The sequence below is a fragment of the Clupea harengus genome, chromosome 15, assembly GCF_900700415.2.
Source record: "Clupea harengus chromosome 15, Ch_v2.0.2, whole genome shotgun sequence".
NCBI classification, from domain to species: Eukaryota; Metazoa; Chordata; class Actinopteri; order Clupeiformes; family Clupeidae; genus Clupea; species Clupea harengus.
Window position 1 is genome coordinate 2,105,573 of NC_045166.1, and position 18,508 is coordinate 2,124,080.

At 44.9% G+C, this 18,508-nt stretch overlaps 1 protein-coding gene across 1 annotated transcript in view; it reads right to left on the bottom strand.

Annotated features, from left to right (window-relative positions):
* scara5 (scavenger receptor class A, member 5 (putative)) overlaps window positions 1-18,508 on the bottom strand; it is a 48,291-nt gene that overhangs the window by 20,050 nt on the left and 9,733 nt on the right. The gene's annotated exons all lie outside the window — the stretch shown is intronic.

The window sequence follows — 18,508 nt, forward strand, 5'->3', positions numbered from 1 at the left end:
ACTTGGTTTGTGAACAGCTGAGGAAAACTCAAAATCCCCTTTTCAGCCTGAGTGAGATAGAAAGGGATTTAGGATTTATGCTCTGTTGGAGCCGAGTTGCTCGGTAACAGGACAAAATTGGCCCAGGAGATATTTTGAAACCAAATACTTCTCTGTCCCTACAATGACGCAACTGAATCTTATAATTTTAATACCTTTTTCTCTGTGTGTGTAATGTCTGAAAAAGTAGAAAAGAAAGGAGTGGAAATGGCCTGACCCATATGTACTTAAAAAAATCTCAGAGGCCGTAATACCACCATTACCAATGTAAAGTCAGTTCGTTTTTTATTTTACCTCAGTGTGCTATCATGAATGTTGAGGGAGAGCGGGGAAGCAGTTTTTCAGAACTGAAAGAAAAGTTCAGTCCCGTCACCAGATGAGAACTTTAATTCCGAACAGAACTTGGCTCCTCCATCACACAGATAAGACTAATTGATATTAATCAAGAAGTCACGACTAGAAAATCTTTGCCTGCATCTAATGTGGCTTTGAAAATTGGCAGCGGTTCGTGCCAAAACCCGCAGAAAAAAAATCGAAGAAAAACAGATGGATTTATTCCCAGAAGAAGAAATTAGGCAGAGGCAGGGTGAGGGGGGGGGGGGGGGGGACTGGGGGGCAGTGGATTTCTTGATGAAGACTAAAGAAGGCAGTGAAGGTGAATGTCTGCACTAGTTTACTGTCCAATCAGTCTTCTGCTGAGACAGTGGGGAGCTCCTCAGAGGGTCCAAGCTTGACCAGGACTCCATTGACAGACCTCTGCCATATCTACAGCCATAAAGCACTCAGGCATCAGGAGTGTGTGTAGGGGAAATACTAACGTCATGTACACGCCATTCCCTCACTTCCTCCGCCAAAGATGTATGGCCATTTCTACGACTGTCAGAACGTGAGAGCAGCCATTTCTCGGCCCATTTTCTTTTTTTTATGACGGGAACGGGGCTCAAGAGGGGTATTAAATCGGAACGACTTTCGAGTTTCGCCCGCACAACCTTGGGGCAGGGTTTTAAGGCGCGTAGTTCAGTGTGGGGGGGACGCGTCGGAGATGTTGCGGAGGTGGTGGTGGTGCTCAAGAGCATATCCATGTGTGTGGAGACGGCACGTTGTGAAGATAAACATCTTTCATCATACGTCGCTCGTATTCCGAGAGCGGAGCAGATGGACGGACCATGTGTGACGCATTCACCGTTTTGCACATTTTGTGGGTTTCTAATTCCCTGGCTGATTTCATATTGGAGTCAGTTTGTTCTCCCCCCACCCAACTTAAAGGATGTCCCTGTGCTAGCTGATCCCTGAGACCAGGTGCAAGTCAGCTGTGTTTGTTTGTGTGTGTGTGAGTTCATGTGTGTGTGTGTGTGTGTGTCCACATGCTAGTGAATGTGTGTTTGAGAAAAGGAAAGAGCCAGCTAGTGTCTGTGTGTGTGTGTGAGTTCATGTGTGTGTGTCCACATGCTAGTGAATGTGTGTTTGAGAGAAGGAAAGAGCCAGCTAGTGTCTGTGTGTGTGTGTGAGTTCATGTGTGTGTGTCCATATGCTAGTGAATGTGTGTTTGAGAGAAGGAAAGAGCCAGCTAGTGTCTGAGTGTGTGTGTGTGTGAGTTCATGTGTGTGTGTCCACATGCTAGTAAATGTGTGTTTGAGAGAAGGAAAGAGCCAGCTAGTGTCTGAGTGTGTGTGTGTGTGTGGGTGGGTGGAATAGTGGGTGGGTCTGTTAGAATGTAGGCTATGCTCCCTTTCCTGTTATTCCATTTCACATCCCCACTTCATCAGCATGGTCCTCATTATCTGCAGGAGTTTTTCCTCACAATAAACTGCACTCTCATCTCTCTCTCTCACTCTTTCCCTCTCTTTCTGTGTGTGTGTGTGTGTGTGTGTGTGTGTGTGTGTATGTGTGTGTTAAAGCAGAGGCCACACTTTTACAGGATGTATATTCCACACTCATTTGAGCCTTAACGCACTCTGGGGACCACCGTCAGAGTCACCCCACACACCTCAATGCTACCCCAGCCTCAAATGTTTCACATTCCCCCCCGCCACATTCAGAACCTCCCCTATAAACCCACTTGGAGAGGACAGCGTTAACATCCTCTGCTGCGCGGCCCGATCGCCGAGCTGGTCTCTCAGGGCCTATGAAGCCAGGCAGAAGAATTCCCCTGCTGGGCTGGGTGCATAGTTCTTTAGTTATGCCTAACCCACTGCAGGTTTCCAGCCAGAGGTGGAGAGAGGTCGGGAGAGGAACGTCAACAACATTTTGTTGAGCCAAGCATACAGTGAACTAGCTAATTACACACTTAAGGCCTATCTCCTGCTGTAACTCTTTAGCCTAAAGCTGAAGTTATAGCTTGGCTCTGTGATAATGCTCTAGGCCCCCCCACCGACTGACCTGAAAAAACCTGGGCCAGTAATAGATAGCTGGCTCTCTGCATGATGCATCTTCAGTTGTTGCCAACCTTGAGTTATTGCCAGTCCAGGCATTTTTCAGGTCAGATGGGGCAGATGGATGGATAGATTGATATCATGGAGAAGTAGCTTCAGATCCAACCTTGATCTCATGGAATGAATGAATGAATGTTGAATTCTTCTCCACCCAGTCTGGCACAGTAGGCCTCATGCTGTCCCATCACACCAGCCGTTGATACTGAACAGATAATGGTTTGATTTGACTGTTTGTTTCCTGCCATTCTCCCTCTCTGCCCAAGCACTGCCACTTGATTTCCCTCTGCTGCCTCCAGCCTTGAGATGATGACCAAACCCAGATGACTGGCATGAAAAACTGGACAACACTTCAGGACCGTAAAGCCCACTGTTCTTTGCTCAAACTTGTATTTTTTTTTTCAAGCCACACCTGAATTGGTCTTGAGATAATACTACAATTTTGGCAAAATCAGATTTTGAGGCAATTACCTTCATTATGTTTAAGGCAACGTCTCTTTAACTACTCGCAATCGCTTGTTTTTTTTGAGGTTTTGGATCTGTTGTGTGAATGTTCCACCTCATCTGTTAGTTTATTTGTATCTGTGAGTCATCACAGCCAAACAGCAGCCATGCTAGTGGTGGTGGAGCCAGAGGTCAACAGAAGTGAAGAGACCACCTGGGTAAGAAGAAGGAAAGGAGGAAAGGAGAGGGAGAGGAGGAGAGGAGAGGAGGGGGAGAGGAGGAGAGGAGGGGGAGAGCCCCCCGCAGGCCTGCTCTGGGTTGTCTCAGGCAGAACTTCAAACCTGCTGAAGCTCTCCTTCTTGTGCCCTGTCTCCTTTTTGATCTCCTCCCCCTCCCCAGTATTTATTATCTTTTCGGTCTCCCATTCGTTTTCACTCGTTAAGTTTTGCCCTTATCTCTGCTCTTTCGCTCTCTCTCTCTCTCTCTCTCTCTCTTATCACACCCATCCGCATGCTTCATTGCTATCTATCCTTCTTCCTGTTGTAAATTGGAAACCTTTGTACCCAGAGCCCCCCATCTCTCTTCATCTCACACCACCTCCCACCCGTCGTCTCCTCAAGCCTAAAGCTCATCAAGGGCAGCCCCTTTGATCTGATAGGGACCATTTTCTGTTAGATATACATTGATCTTTGATTGCTACGTCATGTTTCACAAGGGTTTATTTTACCGCTTTTTTCCCCTCTCCCTTGCCTTCCTTCTCCTTCCATCCCTGTCATCATCTTCTCTCAGTCCTTCTTCCCAGATTTACAACCCCCTTCTTGTTTCACCTTCTGTTCTTATTTAGCTTGTGGTGTGTCTTCATCTTCACTGGAGCCATATTTAAAATGGCAGCCACCTGAACAATAAATCCCCCCCTCCCTTTCCCCCCTCCCTCGCACATTTCTGAATCTCATCCAAAGTAGCCCTCTAATAGCACTACACGACCAAGACGGCAAGAAATCATGCCACTTTGTTTTGACAACGTTGCCGGATGCATTTTATGTCTCTCCCAGGCCGGCGTCCGCTCAACAGTCTGTGGCAGAGGGATTTTGCGGTCGAACATCTGAATCCATGTCATTCATTAGCAGTGAACCCAGAACAGGACAGCAATACTCCCTGTGGTGAGTCTGTGTTTCTGTGATTAGCTCCGAGAGCTTTATGACTAAACCAGTGCACATTGCCGTACTTACACATCATCCTTTTATGCACCGCATACTTTCTTTTACAACTAGATCACAGATGCAAGGTCTACATCCAGGTAAAGTCATTTATTTTCGCCCGACACATTATAGTGGTATGTTGGTTAGTTGGTGCTTTATAGTCTCACGTGTTGTTGAGAAGACTTTTACTCTGGAATTCTGGCACTTTACAGATACAATTGCTTTCTGCTGATTGCACCAACCGCAAATCTCTTAGGCGCCCTGAGCTCCACTTTCAGTGTGCACCGTCGTCATTAGTGTAGCTATGGAAAAGCATTATTTTGCAGCCATGCTTTTAAGAAATATCCTGAATGAAATGTATGAATGAAAATAAAACTCAATTCCCAGCAGACATCACCTGGAATCAGTCCATACTTCCATGGGCAGGTATATAAACTGCTAGAAGATAACATATACAGATATGCCACAGGCTATTGACTGTACTATTACATTGTTTTGCAATACTTAGGTTGATAACATGCTCCATATGCGTTTGTTTATCCATAGATTCCCTATAGAAATAGGTTGCAAATCCCCAAAAGCAGTCCAAATGCCTAAAGGCTTAGAGTTGATACTGAGGTCAGCAGATAAGCTGACTGATGAACGGAACATGTTGAGTTCCAATATGAAACCAGCGGAAGAATATTTATTTGCTGGCTTCTGGAACATTCTTAGGGATAGTCCCTTAGGGATAGTCCGTGTCATTCACTCTGTGACTTTGTGACCTCTAATCTTGTTTACACCGTGAGCATCTGAGAATCGTATTGTCTTATCAATAGAGTGAAGAGATGGGAGGAATTTCATGGACACAGATCTCAGTATTTCGAAATTTCTGGCAGCCATCATGCCCTGCAGCACATTGAGTTCTCAGCTGCATTCTATTCATCTTCTGTTCATTCTATTCTACTCATCTTCTGTTCATTCTATTCTATTCATCTTCTGTTCATTCTATTCTATTCATCTTCTGTTCATTCTATTCTATTCGTCCTGCACCCTTTCTTATTGCAGTTCCACACTTTCTCCTACTGAAGTTCACTGCCATGTTTTGACATCTTAACTCCTGTGTACAAACACAGAAAAACATGTTGTTTTCATAAGGGGTAAGTGCAAACACGCATGTTGCTTTTCTATAAATATGAGTCTGACACTCCAGTTAGTAAGCCTGGAGATTTAGAGTGAAATGTTATTGTAATGGTCTCTCAAATCACTCAGTAATTTGACAAGCATTCTGCAGCTGTGGATGACCATCAGTTTTATATGGATTGACCTCATGGCTAATGTTTTGTAGCATGCATGTGTTGGGAGAGAATATTTTGTCTGCCTAACTCAACAGTTGAGATCTGTTGGCAAGGCGATGTGTGGTTAGGTATAGAACCTTCCTGAGGTGCAGAGACAGAATCCTTTGATATGTGATTCTTTCTCTTTGTTGATATATACAGTATACAGTATTTATTCATTCACTAGAGGCACTAATGCAGAAGACAGTAGTCTACGGTGCGTACAGTGCATCATTCATACACTGTGAACCAAGCTCAGGTGCTCATTCTTGTTAGCACCTTGCCTCAATAGTTTAGCAACAGGAACTGTTTGTAGAGGGGTTACCAAAGTACCAAAGTGCCATTAGAGTACCATAAACTCTTGGGGCTGGAAAAGTTCCCTTTTAATAGGGGAACAAATTCAGATTGCTGAGATTTAGATAAATTCTGGTATCAAAATGGGAGGATTTATTGAGGTCACCAATTGGGACTTTATGGATGGGACCTAGGTTCAAATGTAAGCTCTTCAGAGCGTATTTCAATGAGTTGTGACGGGTAATTTAAACAGTAATAGAGCCAATATATACTCCCCTCCAGACACTAAAAAAGCGAATGCTGTCGGAAAGTAAAGGATAACCCAACACTGGGTGAGATTCAGCTTCCATATTTCACCCCTGACAGTCATGGGTCCCTCTCGTCAAATTTGGCAGTGATTTGCCTGTCTAGGTAATCAATCAGGCTGATTTCTGTCAGTGCACGTGTCGTTAAGACAAAAACGGATTTTTGTCCTGTATGCGCCATTTGTCATTTACTGAAATGGATAGGCTGTTCCCGCCGACTCTAACACAAAGCAGATTTATTGACCATCTTGCACCTGAGGAATCCATCACGAATAAGCCCTGCCTCGTTCCCCACCATCCTGTTCTTTCTCTCTATTCCCTAGCAACCTGCACGAAAACTTCCTCTCTCGCTCGCTTCCAGTGACTGTAAACACTGAGATTAGTTTCAATGTAATCGCCTGCAAGAGTGGTTTTGACATTGCTAAAGACCTTTCCTGCTGGGGAGACAGAGAAGACACCTATCCACCACCTCTCGGACCATGACTGAGCACACAGGGTGTATAACCGAAAGCCAATGAGGGCTTGAGGCAAAGCATCTGTGTCTGTCTCTGTGGATGACCACATCCCTGGACACTACGTTATCGGCCCAACCACAAGCTCTGCACCCACGCAAGGAATGTGGAAAGTTTGCCATAGAGGGGGTCATCTGCCCATGAGCCACCATTTGACAATGAGGGTCATTGTCTCCTCAAGCTTTTTCTGGGCCATGTCTGTAACAAACACTTCCCTTTCATCCAAAGGGCTCCATGATCGCTGACCGACCACGCCAGCGCAGCCAAGCCCACACCGGGAATCAAAGGTGGCCACAACCGTGGCTTTTAATTGGGGTTGGCAGGAGCCAAGGAAAATATACAGGTACAAGGAGGCCCTGGCAGTTCAAACAGCTTTATGTGAACAGTTGCTCGTGTCAAATACGACAGTTACTGGGGTGGCCTTCATTTCTGTGTCAACTCAAAAGCGTGGAGACGAGGCTACTGCCAACACCAGAGATCAGAGGCCTATTAGCGTATGCCTGTCTGTGCTTCATAGGATGACTTCACTTTTCTACGAGACCATCATGCCTCATTCCTCTCTCTCTCTCTCTCTCTCTCTCTCTCTTTCTCTCTCTCTCTATCTTTCTCTCTCTCTTGTCAGACTCTTTCTGTTCTCCCCTCCAATTGGCTGTTAAGAAAGTTCCTAAACCTCTCTCTCCTTTTCTTACTGAATTGGTGTCAAGACCTCATCACTGTTTTGTGAGCGCTGGGAGTTGAGGCCAGTTGGCAGTGGAGGCCATCATGTGGAAAGGCTGCCGGCCTGTTTTGTTGTGAAAAATGTACTGGCATGTGTGACACACGGCCATCATCTGGACATCATTAGGCCCTGATGTAGGCCTGTGTGAGTCACAGTCAACATTATTCACAATATGAACTTCTAGCCTGCCAACTGTAAAAGAGGTGTGGGGCAAGCCATCAGAGCACAGAACAGCTTGTTATTCTTAAGTGTTAGTGTTATATTCGCGAGAACACACACACACACACACACACACACACACACACACACACACACACACATACCATCACAAACAGTATGTAAGGGTAGTTTGTTGAAGTAAGCTAAATGTTTCGCCAAGATGGTGGAGGCTAACAGCTACGTGTAGCATGAAAACATTTCTATGATTGAAAGATATCTAGGCTACCATTATGTCTCCATCAACATCGATTGATATTTATGTTACATTAACTTATTCAAGGCAAAAAAGACTCCTATAGTTCTTCATTTAAGTCCTTTTGAGCTAGCTGATATTCAAACTATTTATGTTAACCGATGGGGATTCTACTGAGCTACTTGTTGCTTTTGACTACAGGATAGCCATACTCACTTGGGGTGCTTTTGTAAATTCAGTCGGGCCCTCTGAAAATAGATTGAGGCTATTTAAAACAATGGAATGTTCCATTTCTCCACAAATTAACAAAAACTTTAACTGTCATTATTTTAGCCTCTGAAATGAGATTTTATGCTATTAAAAACACCATTCCTGACAGAGTGGGCTTATGCCAGTGACAACACCCTTGTTATGCTTTGCTGTTTTCGCTACAGTGACTCACTAGCGCCTCTTGAGGTACAAAATGGTATTCTGAGAGAGCACAGTAGGGCTCTAGCTGGTTACCATTGCCAACGTGAGTAGATATCTGGGCAATACAGTGCATAGGCATTTTTGACATTTCTTCATATTCTGTTGCTATTTCTAATTCTTACTTATAGCCCCTTTAATGTATCTGTGTCTTAACCTGGTCAGTTAATGTGAACATATTCCTTTAATAAACCAAATATACTGTATTCCCATTAAAGGCTCTCTAGTTGGATGCTGGATGCTGGGTCATTGCCCTCAGTATATGGTGAAATGAAGATTGAAGTGATAAATGACACTACAGTACCCTGCGGCCAGTTTGACCTGGAAGGCTTCAGCTGGTTCGGTGTCAGTGCTGTGACTGATGAGGTGTCAGCCCCAGCAGGCCCTAACTCTCTCCGCAGCCCTGCATGTCATTAATTACGCTTTAATTGGTGTTGGCAGCAATGCATGAAAAGCCTTCTGGATGAGAGCAGCGTCTGTTGACTAGCTTCCAACCACAGCAACAACGTGTGTTGAAATGTACAGTCTTGTGTGTCTGAGGCTAACTGATAGTGATGCTAACTGAATTATTCACCATTAACCGTATTTACCATTGGCTCAGCTGTGCACATTCCTGTAGTAATTCTCCTCTTCCCTCTCAGGCATTGACTTTGACCTTGCCCTCAGACCAACCCCCCCGCCTCATCTCAAACGTACCATCAGAATCTCCTCTGTGGATATTCATTCAATTAGGAGTGAAATCTTGACCCCCCACGCTGTTGGATGCATAATGAAAAATTCCTCTGTGTTTATTTCCCCAAACATACTCCTCAGTTAAGCTTTCATTGGCCTTGACAACATGTGGTAAGAGGGCGTGTAACAGCAAACGCAAACAAATGTGAAATCCTGACCGCCAGTTGTTTTTGTGTCTAACAGCCAAATTTCTTTTCACTGAAGCTCATTTTCACAAGGGGAATGCCAGATTGAGCATGGGCGGAACCCCACTTCAGATTGAAATCAACACTAAACAGCTTTGTAGTACCATCACATTCCTTTGGTGACATAATAGTGGCAAAGCATAAGTTACCCCATATTGGAAAGGCAACTTCAAAATGTAACCCCTGAAAACAGAGGTTAATTTACCTTCATGGTTGTTGCTAAAATTGTTCTGAGCCACTTTCTGCTGTCAAAGGAACGTAGAGCCATTTGAGACTGTGGGGTCCTGGATATTTCCAGGTGGAATACGAGCTAATAGTCTGCAGTAGATCTGTTTTCTTTGACATGGCTGAAAAAAGAGTGGCCTTTTCTCACAGACAATGCGCTCGCTCTCCCATTTCTGTCTGGACAAGACAAAGTCTCGCTTTAATTTCCTGTTCCCAGGATAACCTTTATCCAACAATTTAGACAAATGCCTCCCCAGTAATATGGGATTGAATGCTTAATTCCAGATTCAGCCGCTGTCTGGCCAGTTTCTCTAGACAGCACAGGAGAGTCAGACACACACACACACACACACACACTGTGGACTTATTGGACTGGCAGACAATGAGGAGAGCAGTGGCTCCAGAGTGGGATGAGTGTGTGTGCGTGTGTATGTCTGTGTGTGTGTGTGTGCGTGTGTCTGTCTGTGTGTGTGTGTGTGTGTGTGTGTGTGTGTGTGTGTGTGTGTGTGTGTGTGTGTGCGTGCGTGTGTCTGTGTGTGTGTGTGTGTGTGTGTGTGTCAGAAGGGAGGTTGTTAGGGGCGGTGGTGTCAGGGAGGGGGGGGGGGGGGGGGGGAAACGTGGGATTTCAAAACACACGAGTGGTGCAACCTAGCTGCTGGAATGCCCATAAAGTGGGGCACGCTTTGTTTGCCTTCACTTCACTCTCTCTGAAGTCTGACAGATCAAAGTGGGTCTCCCACTGCTGAGAGGGGCAGGCTCTGCCAGAGCGATGGCTCTGCTTGACCGCGGAAGAAGCCTTAAGCAATCTGTCATTTTTAACCGTTTCAGTGTAAGGCACCTGTTCACCCATCTACATTCAGAGTATTTTTTCTTTTCTTTTGAGAGTGAAACGTTCTGCAGGGTCCAAAGTAATTCAAATTAGAGTATTTCATTAACCACTTTATATATTTGTTTTCCTCTTGTCACTGGTTCAACTGCGACCACTTCAGGCGGCTCAACATGCCATTTCACTTCTGAGAGTTTACGGGCTTAATTGTATCAATTTTGTACTCAGAGAAGTATTTGGGGCAAAAGTAGCAAAACACTCTTAAATCCACATAAGCTTGCAAAACAAGCAAATAACCTGACTTCACAGGTCTGTGGAGACTAAACATTTCTACCAAAAGAGACTGTGAAACCAAACAGCGCCGGCCTTTTAATGTCGCTATCTATGGATAACTGTCTATACAAGAAAAACAAATAAAAATCCCTCACATGGTTTATGAGGACCTGCGGGTCTCTACCCTGTGGTTTGCCCACACCCTTGAGACAACTATCCATTTGTCATCGCAGTGGGGACCGGGATTATTGCTGCCGCTCTCCACAGAATGCTTCACTTTGGTGCTTTTTTTTGTTTTTGCCTTGTAATCATCTCACCAAATGAAACAAGCAAACCAAACAACTCAGATGGTCATTCACAGCATCCCTACATAGCAGCTGTATTGTTTAATGGCTGGATGTCCATGTTCCAGCCAAGCTGCAAAGAATCCCACATGCGGTCTCTGAGTGTGTTGTGTTTAATTACCTTCCTGCTAAAACAGAGCGACATTCAGTGTGCCAATTATGCTGTCTGCTTTTCAAATGGAGGAGGCATGATTCAGCTCCACCCTCTGGGGCCATTGGTAGATGGCCCCGGGGCCGCCATGCAAGCGCCTTAGGAAGCCTTTTCAGCCGCGCTGTAGTGCACTGGAAAAGTTGACTAGCTGCTCTTTTGTGCCCTCCCAGGGACTGAGACATGAAGTGCTCTGAAAGGATTGGCCAAGAGTGGTCCCAGTGAAATAGCTTAGCTAGTGCGTTCATAACTGGAGGTTTTTCTGGGAGGTCTTTGTGCTTCTCTTGGCAAGATTGGGAAGAATGATTCTCAAAGTGGATGCCCTGGGACAGCCATGGCATTCGGACCCATCAATGATAACAGATGTCTGTAATGTTCCCTGTCATTGCCACCTACTGGGCACTCAACTGCCATTGAGTCCTCAGATGAAGATAAACGTCTCATTCTGTTAATAGAAGAGTCACACAGGTTTGTGAATCTGGGTTCTATACCACAGCAGGACAAAGGTCTACTTTGCTCCAACCAGCATTTAAATGTTAATTACCACGCAGAAGAGGTATTTTACACTTCATTTTTATAAAAAATCTGCACTTTAAGGGTTGAAAATAGCTTAACACAGCGTCTCCTGTTTAAAACCATCCAAGGCCGATGCTGACGTGGAGTCAATCATTTGAAATAGGCAGCCCAATAGGCAGCCAACCTCCCCCAGCCCCTGCCTGTGAGCGTGAGTCTGTGTGTGTGTGTGTGTGTGTGTGTGTGTGTCTGTGTGTGTGTGTGTGTGGGGGTGTGTGTGTGTGTGTGTCTGTACGTGTGTGTGTGTGTGTGTGTCTGTGTGTCTGTGTGTGTGTGTGTGTGTGTGTGAGGGGGGGGGGTGCGTGTCTGTGTGTGTGTGTGTGTGTGTGTGTGTGTGTGTGTGTGCGTGTACATGTGTGTGTACATGTGTGTGTGTGTGTGGGGGGGGTGTCTGTGTGTGTGTGTGTGTGTGTGTGTGTGTGTGTGTGTGACGCCATCCGTGTCTCCTGGCCGGCCCCCCTGAGTTGAGGTAGCCCCACTGTGCTACTGGTAACACATGTACACATCCTCTCTGTAATTAGTGGGGAGAAACAACAGGGGCTTGATGCAGCACAAAAATTAATTAGAGAGGGGGGTTTTCACCACAAAGAAGAGGGGGCACAACTGGGGCACTGACCGAATGCCCTGCGGGAGGCTTCCTCTTCTGTCGCCCGGCAACAATTGTTTACTAAATGTCATCCTGTTCAGGGGCCAGCTCGGGCCCCCACTTATTGAACGCATACATCACGGAATGAGATGTAACTCTGACAGCTGAGGCTAGAGTCAGTTTTTTCTTTCAAAGTTCGGGATGGTCTCCAAGACGATGCTTATAAATGGCCACTTTGAACACTGTATGGAGTAAATTATAGAATACTTTTTTCATGAGGAAACCTTCTGTGACCCATGTGTTTAAAATTTATGAAAATTCTGATCACAGATCATGTTATACTTCAAATATGGTTTGAGGTCTTTAATGCTCTTCAGAGGGAATAACACTTGGTCATTCGAATGTCAGCTTACTGTTGTTGTTCAAGAACCGCGTCTGAACTTAAACTGACTTGCCTATGCTCTAAGGTTTTAATCATTTGAGCTGGGATACTGGACTTTTTTGTAGGGGGGTCAAACTTAATGAAAACCGTACTAAGTTGGCATGGACACATAGATCTCCATCTAATCTGACAGTATGGTGGTTGTGTTGGCCCGGGCAGAGACTGAGTCAGGGGCAGATAGCTGGGACTTTGCCCAGTTTGACTTCATACATCCAACTTGGCAAACCAGGCCAAGCAGCTAGATCACCCAGAACAAATCTACACAGACCTACAATGCATAGAGCTATCCATTGGTTGAGAGTTATATACCGTTTTAATAAGGTTCACTCTCATTGGCCAGCAGAGGTAAATCTAGACTCAGATACCGAATGGGGGAATAGGATTAGTCATCACTCCCAATGAATGAGAAGGTGCTGGTTCTTTGGCCTGTAGTAGGTATACTCTTGTTTGTGTTGGACAAATAAAGACCGGCTCTACTGAACAAAACCACTCTGGTGAGTTTCCCACATTAAAAACATGAAAAAAAAAAAACATTCCCCAAATTACAAGTGGCTACAGGACTGCAAAAACAAATAACCATGAAAAACTACGGGGCATGGGCAAAAGAACTGGGTGTCTTCCAGCCATTGAGCTCAAGTCGTAAACTCTCTTGCATCTCGGCAATGGCTTTGCAGGGACCTGTCAACAGGGTAGCAGTCACTCATGTTGTCTCCTGAAGTTCATGGACTTTCAACATAGATGCAATTACAACTCTACAGAGGAACATTGTGCATTTGTGTGTATGTTTGTGTATGGGACAAACAGAACGCATTGAGAGAGGAACAAGAACAAAATACGAAGAACAATGCTCACTTGGAGAGCTGCTGAGGTGAAAAGTGTGCGGTGCATGAAAAATAGCCTGAATAAAAACAGCCATGTCTGGACAACCGTGCGATAACAGCTCCACTAGTGCCTAGGTGCAAATAAATGTAAATGTCTTTCAGGTTGCATAGAATTGACTTAAATGGAAATTACGTAGAAATGTGTTTCACCCAGGCAACACTTAATGCAGGTAAATAGGCCCTGTGGTCTAAGAACAAATTCCTCAACAGCACAATAACAAGCTGCCAGACCCATAGAGGTGGCACAGCCCTGATCCATACTAGTCTGGACACGGACAGGAGACAGGAGACAGTCACTGGACTATTTGGACACCTGGAATCCCTTTCCCATGAAGGTAAATTGCAAGACCAAAGCTCTCCTGAAAACAATCTGGTTTTGCTGTTACCTTGATCAGAGTCCATGTGAGTGTGGCGAGTGGTCTCTTTTTCTATTTCTCTCTTTTTCCTCTTTTGTCTGTTTCCCCTACAGTGTTTTCTGTTCCCTTGCATTTGAAAGGAAGCCCCTTCAAAACCGGATTTTCGATTTTTCACTTGACAGCCCGATATCTGCACATCGTCTGTTGCTGTAACACAATGACCCATAGGCGATGGAAGGCTGGGGCCGGGCCAGGTGGATTATGGGAATTTAGCAGTGGGGGAGGGAGCTCTTACGAGGATGTCTTTCTTTGTGAGCACGAGGGGGAAGAGGGAGAAACGCATGATTGTTTTCATGTCTAAGCAACACAGCGGCACGTCTTTGATGGACTGCTCCGCCACTTGGCCGGCGTTCAGCTCAGCCGTACAGCGGGACATCCGGGGGAACAAAGCCCATACTACAAACCTGATTGTCCCATTTTTTAGGTTTTCCAGGTAGGCCTCATCCAAATAGGCCTGGAACCTAAGCATCACCCTGCGCAATGTTGTTGGAGGAGACGCATAAAGAAGGGTGGGAGGCGGAAATTCGATAACTCCTCAAACTCTTAACTCAGCAGTATGCTGTCTGCATAAGATCTTGAGGTTTTTCTTCTGCTAAACTGAGGGCTGTTGAAAAGGCACGACACTGAAAACTCTGGGAATGGTATGTATTTTCAACCCCAACAGTCAAGGGACAAACTTATATATTGCCAATACTAACAAATACTGTCGATCTCACCAGGATATGACATCAGCTGAGAATTAAACAATCACTCTGGGAAGGTGTGGCAGCCATCACTCCCTCTTGGCCCCCACTGGAAATACTGAAGAGCCAAAAATAGATCCAAATACGACATAGGCCATTTCAACACCCGTGGGCAAATATTTAGTGTTGTGCCAGTCCCATGCTGCGAAGTTTGGTGTAAGTCTGTGTCGCGAGGTGCTGTCCAGATGTCAGATGTTTTTGCTAGATCATTTGTCAGCCTCTGTCAGTATGTTTAACACTGCTGTGGTGAAGGAATAGCTGAAGACCTGCATCACACCCCAGAGCTCCTGTCTAGCAGTCTAGCCCTATAGATTATGGAAAAAGCACACATTATTTCCCCTGGTCAGTGTGTATTTGTTTCTTGCATTACATACACTCAATTATCCGCTGCTCAATATTTCTAGATAAGTAGACAGTTTCCAACTTACAACAGTCATGTCCATGGTGTTAGATACATTAGTGAACTTACAACAGTCTTGTCCATGGTGTAACAGACATTAGTGAACTTACAACAGTCTTGTCCATGGTGTAAGATATGACTATATTATGATATAGTTTTGCTTGCCTGAGTTTTTCCTTTTTTCCTTGAGGTTATGCTACCTATTACTTTCAGTGTATGTGACTTGCTACTGACCCTTCAAGACTTTTTTTCTAATTGAACTTGTACATCTCTACTTTACAGTCAGGACTCAAAATGTGAAACAAATAAAGACTGGCTCCTTGCTGCATTGTATCAGCTGTGTGTTAGTAATTAGGTGCATTAAATCCTCCTGAAAGCGAACTTTCTGAAAAAGAGTTGCAGCTGGAAGAAAAGCATGCACACGTCCTCTAAAGCAGAAGTTCATCAATGCCAAGCCAATACCCTTACCAAGAATGACAATATGGATCACAAAACACATCCATCATGTGCTGTGTTACTCAGTTTGTCTGTCTTCAATACACGGCAAAAACAAAAGCAAGAACACAAAAAAACTAAATGTTAACTAATCTAGCCTGTGCCAAAGACCTTGTTTTTCAGCCAGACAGCCATGAGAAGTAGGTGGAGAACATGGAAATGGCATGGGAGAAACAGCTCTGCTAAGGTCGAAACACTACAGGCCCCCCAGCTAGTCTCATCTCCAGCCACATTTTTATACTTTTGAAATACAAATCAGCTGCAAACAGGTTGGCTGCAAGGGCCTGCTGTGATTGTAAACCCTGGTAGTTATTACTGTGCTCTTCCAGTCAAAGCATTTAGAACAGCCCCATGTTCCCAGTTTTATTGAAGTTCAAGCAGTTGAAGTTCAAGTAGTTCAAGTCCAGCGAATGACCTGAAAAGGAACAAAGGTAAGCGGCAAACTGCCAGATGTCAAAACAAGTTTAAGTTACCCCGAAAACTGTAAACTAAACCTTGACAGTTTATGCAAACAATTCCTACAGGTGTCTCGACTTCTGTTGTTTACTTCCAAACCCTCCGTCTGTTTAAAAGCAGTGTTAGAACAGACGGTGTTACTGCACCCTCTGAAGCATTGTTTGGACAATACTGCACTTCAGGAAGTAGTAGATTGCTAACATAATGGCGATAAAGAGGGAATCAAACAAAGGAAGACAGACAAACAGACCATTATAACCCTTAAAAGTGTAGTCCTTTCTTTTAGAGAAATAGCAAAGAAAGCCAAAGTGTCAGTGAGGACAGTTTCCTACACCATAAAAAAGGCACTTAGAACTCTAACAGGAAATGGTCTGGCACACCCAAAGCCAAAACAGAATCAGGAGATATGTTTCTGAGAGTCAACGCCTTATGTGACAGATGGCTAACAGGACAACAGCTTCAAGGACAGCTTAACAGTGGTTGGTGGAAGCAAATCTCAGTTTTAACTATGTAAAGTAGACTTCGAGCAGCAGGTTTGACAGGTTGAGTGGCTGTAAGAAAGCCATTGCTAAAATGGCAAAAAAGGAAAAAGAGTCTTGCCTGGGTCATGAAGCATCGACACTGGACTACTGAATGCTGCAAAAAGGTATTATGGACAGATGACTTCAAATGTGTGTGTGACACCAACTGTCAAACATGGAGGAGGAAGTGTGATGGTCTGGGGTTCTTTTGCGTGACTTGTGTGAACCTGAACCTGACCCTGAACCTAAAGGGCTACCACAGCATTTAGTAGCGTCATGGATGAAGTGGACAGAAGGGTGAAAGCAAAGCAACCAACAAGTGCAACACATTTGTGGGAACGGTACCGAGAAGACCTTTCTGAACAATATAGGATTTTCCATCGTAGACAGAACGCCTTTGGTGTGTTCAGCTGTCATATCAGCAAAAGGTGGCTACTTTAATGAGTCAAAGTGTAGATTAAATCACGTTAAACAGAACAATTCCATGAGCAGTTTTTTTTTGTAAATCTCTAACTGCTTTTTTGTTCTATGCTTTAATTTCCGGGTACATTGAGACAATAAACTGCATTCATTTCAATAAAAACTGGAAAAGTGGATGTGTCAAAAACTTTTGGAGTTGATATTCACATTGAAAGTTTTCCTTCCCTTTGGAATATATATATATATTTATATATTGAATCAAACAGCACAGCCCCTTCTTTCTGAGCAAAAGCCTTAGAATTCGACAGCCACACCAAAAGGTCATGTCTACATGGAAGTGTCATCTTACTGATAAACAAAGCAAGCACCACCAAATTCCCATACATGGGAATGTTTGAACAAAGGCATTTCCCTGCCTTTCCGATATTCTGCCTCACATCATCACCAGGCATACAGAGGTAGCCTTTGCCAAACAAGGCCATGGCTCTCCCTCATAAACACGGGGTTCAGAAATGCCACATCTTTTCCATGCACACAGCACAGTTTACACTAAAGAGACCGAGGAGATCCCAGAGATCATTAAAGTGTATAACACGTGTAAGCAGCTCTGATGAGCGCTCGAGCTTAAGGTATGGCTTCTAAGCCAATCTGGCACGTAGACGGGCTCAAGTTCATCTGAGAAGCGCCCCTGGATGGATGAGTCTTTGAACTTCAAAACGAGCAAGTGGGGATTAGTTCCTCCTCGTCTTCTTCCATGATCGCATGTTGGGACTACTTAGGTAATACAATGGCACTCTTTCAGAGGCTGAAATCTCTTTCTCTGCGCTGTTGCTCTGATTAAAGGTTATTACAAGTGGAGCACAACTGTGAACACTCAACTCTTCCACCACTCTGGTGCAGTGTGCCACCCTTCCCTATCTGTCCTCACTTGGTCTCTGTCATTCTCCCTCTCTGCTTCTCTCCTGACATCATTCTTGTGCAATACATGTGCAATCAATCCTTCCCATTGCTGTGGACCTCTTGGTCACTGGAGTGCCGGGGAGTTGAAAGTACCACTGTACCTACTGTCTTTTCTGGTGTGACAGATGTGGACATGATTTACAGTTCAGCTGTGCGACAGCTGCAGAGGAGTGAGCCTGAGCCGCGCCCACTCCAGCACAGGGGCATGCTGGGAGTCAGATCTCCTGCTCACTCCTGGGACACTCGCTCTCATGACATCACAGCACAACAGACTCTCTCTATGGTGGAGTCAGATCTCCTACTCACTCCTGGGACACTCGCTCTCATGACATCACAGCACAACAGACTCTCTCTATGGTGGAGTCAGATCTCCTGCTCACTCCTGGGACACTCGCTCTCATGACATCACAGCACAACAGACTCTCTCTATGGTGGAATCAGATCTCCTGCTCACTCCTGGGACACCCGCTCTCATGACATCACAGCACAACAGACTCTCTCTATGGTGGAATCAGGACCACAAGAACTATTCAAAACCCACAACGTCGCGTTGAGCGGAGCAGAGCAGAGCACTGTGGGATGGCCCACAGTCTTTCAGTACTGGATCCAAAGAATTATATATTCCCGCACACAACAATGCTTTGTTCGATGTCTAGGAAATCATCAAGGCATGGGGACAATGACGAGTTTGCTTGATGTAAGACCATGACACCAGAAAAGCTCTAACTGACACAAGATGTAGTCAT